Source organism: Saccostrea cucullata, unplaced genomic scaffold, assembly GCF_032062105.1.
Source record: "Saccostrea cucullata isolate Sc308-1 unplaced genomic scaffold, CSIRO_AGI_Scuc_v1 ctg8765, whole genome shotgun sequence".
Taxonomy (NCBI): Eukaryota; Metazoa; Mollusca; class Bivalvia; order Ostreida; family Ostreidae; genus Saccostrea; species Saccostrea cuccullata.
Window position 1 is genome coordinate 6,409 of NW_026925355.1, and position 3,887 is coordinate 10,295.

General features: G+C 30.1%; 1 long non-coding RNA gene across 1 annotated transcript; it reads right to left on the bottom strand.

The window, feature by feature from the left end:
• Nucleotides 1-204: 204 nt before the first annotated feature.
• LOC134268671 (uncharacterized) lies at nucleotides 205-3,246 on the bottom strand. The gene is made up of 3 exons (XR_009992417.1): nucleotides 2,126-3,246; nucleotides 1,923-2,029; nucleotides 205-1,725 (listed from the first exon to the last, which is right to left on the bottom strand). It is a non-coding gene; the product is annotated as an uncharacterized LOC134268671 (long non-coding RNA).
• Nucleotides 3,247-3,887: the final 641 nt, after the last annotated feature.

A 3,887-nucleotide genomic window follows, 5' to 3' on the forward strand; every position in this document is an offset into this window, starting at 1 on the left:
TATAAAATATTTTATATATCATTAGAATTTACTCAAAATTTGAAAGTGCTTTACTGGATGGAATTGATTAAAATGTACAGATGTGGGTAGTCATAACTCTGTAAAACGACACAAAACGAAGACAATTAATACGTTCATAATTATAATTGTTGCTTAATTTTATAAAGAAAAACTGGAACTTACAACGTATACATGAATGCCACTAAAACAGTTATTAGTCATCTAAGTGCAAAGTGGTAAATTCAGTTTTTTTTTAAGAGTTTGTGTGACGTCATCCTGCTAGACTTGTGTGAAATGTCAAGGTAGAGCATTTTAGAGAAATTCATAACGTCATGTTTTTGAAGTTGCAATGTTGTAAATGTGCTCCGTGGAAAACAAAACATGATAATTTTAGAATAATGCATTATAAGTTTCTTTGATAAATTATGAAACAAAAAACACCAACAAAGTAAATATTTAAACTCATTATGTGTTGATAAATGATATTGTCCGAAATTTTTCTGACCAGCCCAAGCTATTCTTATAATATTCAATACTCCCAGCTCCTGTATGTTTAATTTTAAATTTTATGTATATATATGTTTTAAATATTTAGAATAAAGTGTAAAAATGCGAGGAAGTGTGTTAAATTATACAACTTAATTGAACTAAAATAAAGGAAAGAATACAGAAAATAAACTTTTGAAAAAGTATGAATAACAAATTTACGTAAAATATAGGCTGACAATAAAGCCAAATAATAAAACGATGGAAGAACTAATGTTGTAAAAAATAAATTATAAAGTCTAAACGCCAAACAGTCAAGCAACATGTTGATAGAAGACGGGCTACGGATTGAAAACGCATTGGATGTAATGTCATACATCTGTATTTCATCACGCTTTTTCTAGGATGACATTTTGTATCACCAATCTAGTACTGCTCATCCACATCTTTTCACGCCTCTGGTTTAGGATAAAATTATGTATCTAATCTCTGATCCAATAGTGCTCATTCATATCTTTTCACGCCTAGTCTAGAATAAAATTTTGTTTCAAATCACTCACCAAATATGTTCATATTTTCCACGCATGGTCGGGAATATGTTTTTTATTTAATCACTGATCCAGTCGTGTTCCTCTTTTCTTTTCATGTCTGGTCTCAGATAATTTTTTGTATTTAATCACTGATTTAATACTGCTCATCCATATATTTTCACGCCTGGTTTTGATCCAGTAGTTCTCTAATATACACCTTTAAATAATGGATAGTTTTGATAGAAATTAGATTTAGAGAAAAGAAGTTGAATCTTTCAAGGAAAGAAAATTTATTATTTATAATAAATATAAACTTTCAAAACTTATTGAAGTTAAATAACGTTCAGTACAAATCTGGTACAAAAGTACATGTAGATAAAATGCTCACACAGGATTTTGAGGTGTGTCGTCTGGGGCTGCTAAAGAACAATCCTGCAATTCTGGATCTCTAGATTTTAAACTGGGTGGATTTTTATTCAAAACTGAGGCAAATATAATGCCAGATGTTTGTACATGAAATATATGGAAATAACGAACAGTTTTCAAGGTCAAAGGCCATTAAACAATACAATACAAAATAGGAGCAGAGCAAACACAGACTTCTAAAACATCAGAGGTAGGATCAGATGCCATGAATGATTAAGCATCCCCTGCCGACAGGTCAAACCCTCCTTGTGCTCCTTGTCATGATTTGGAAATAGCGGAAAATCTGTCAATAATTCAGTGTGCTAATAATGACCTAACAATATTATAAGTATGAAAAACTTCAGGCAGCATTTATTCTTGACTCAGTGATAAATTAAATTTGCTGACAAGGTCATTGAATCGGCCATAGAACTTAAAACTGATGACTTTAAACGAGACTTCTGATATTCTTGTTTATAAACATCTTTGTCAATAATTAACCTTATTTTAGAAATTGTTTCTATGTAGAGCATGCTCTTGTGTATCGAATACATGTATTTCCAGATGGCATTCAGGATTCTATTCATCGGCAAAGAAAAACAAAACCCCTTGGGAAAAAGAAATAAATTAAAATCAAGTATTGGAATAACGAGCATTATTCAAGCAATACAACTAAGCAGCAAAGCAAACAAACACTTGTATACCTCTAAAACTTCAGAGTCGGGATATTGGTGACATGGAGGAGTAAACATCCCTTTCTCCGATCGGTGACGTCCGCCGTTTGTCCCTTATCATGATCGGGAACAATTCTCTTTAAATTTCATTATGCAAGCATTTATTTAGTAAAAATAAGAAAGAAAACGGGTTTTAAAATACCTGACGTATTTCTTACATCAGTTTTCTGGTATAATAAGAACTGACAACCTGTTTGTAACTGATTTTCTTGGTTGCTTCATTTATGCATGGGTTTGTTTCTCAAACAATTGAGGCGGCACAAACTTTGATTAGGGGAGTTCAAAAATTAATGTTTGTTCCATAATGTCAGATATTGATAACTTGATTCGACACTAGAAGAATTGGAAAATGTCATGAAGGAGTGCACGTGGAAGCGTACAAGATGAGAATATTCTTGCATCCTCTAGGACCTTTCTCAATTTTGAAGGTTTATAAAAGTAAAATTTTGCTGTTAATATCATATATTTATTTGCAGATTGGGTTCCTATATTATGTTGAACCACTGACTAGACTTTTTTTTCACTTAAATTAATAATAAAAAATAATAATAACTTCACATATGCATATGACTTGTACTCTGCCAAGATATCGTGGAAAGACTTAATTTTGCAAGCAGTTAGCACTTCACTACCCATTATTATTATCGTTTTCGTTTGTCAGTGTGGATTTCAAATAAATAAGTTTTTTGGGGCGTATCATTTCCCCCGAAATGTTCAATTTTCAGATAGAATTGGATGCCAAAAATTATAAAATGATTATTTCTTTTTCGAGTCAAAAAATAGAGACTTTTAACAATTTTTATTTGAAACATTCTCCGCAAACTTTGCTTAAATGAAATTGCTTTAAAAATCATATAAAATCAGTCAATAAGTAAATCAATAAAAATGAATCAAAATTGTTAATGTTGATTTTATCAACAACACATTTTTGGAAAATATATCTTTTCCGTGAACATTTTTTTTGATGAAAATTTATTGATATTTCGTATTAAAGCGCCTTGTACGCCCCCTTTTCATATACATACCTCATGTTAATCGAGACGGCTGAATACTAGGACAAAATACACCTTTAGAACAACAGCACTTATCACAATCATGATGCCTAAAATACATTATACATCTTTATTATAAATGAAACGAAATTGATTCTCTAACTTTAAAATGATCCTTGCTTTGAAAATGTTTTAAAAGATGCATTTTATCATAAGAATGGCTTTTAAAACAATACTTAGTCTTATATACAAAATAATAATCATATGATCACCATTGAAATGAAATCAAATAATTTTTGTAAAAGAAGCCCTTTTCGTTTTACTTTTGAAATTATATATGAGAAGAGTAATTTTAAAATTAAAAAAAATAATTGTAGGCTTACAAGTAAATGGTACGCTGAATAGTTATTGTTACATGTAAATAACCAAATTTGTTATGTGCAGACTAAATACGTGTTAATAAATACATGAACAATTTCAAGATTTTTTCTGCCTCCAAAATTACAGTAGAACTTATTATACTTATTTAACACAAAACAAAAACCTGAGGCTGGCATGCAGGACATCATCTCTATATTCTAGACAAAATTGAATATTTTATAGATTTTAGACAAAATTGTGAACCACATATAATGACCTTGATAAACAAAATTGTTACTAAATTAAAAAGCAAGGCATTTTAAATGTTTGAACCGATAAATGAATGCATCATGAACTGAGTCGTTACAATTTCAATGAAA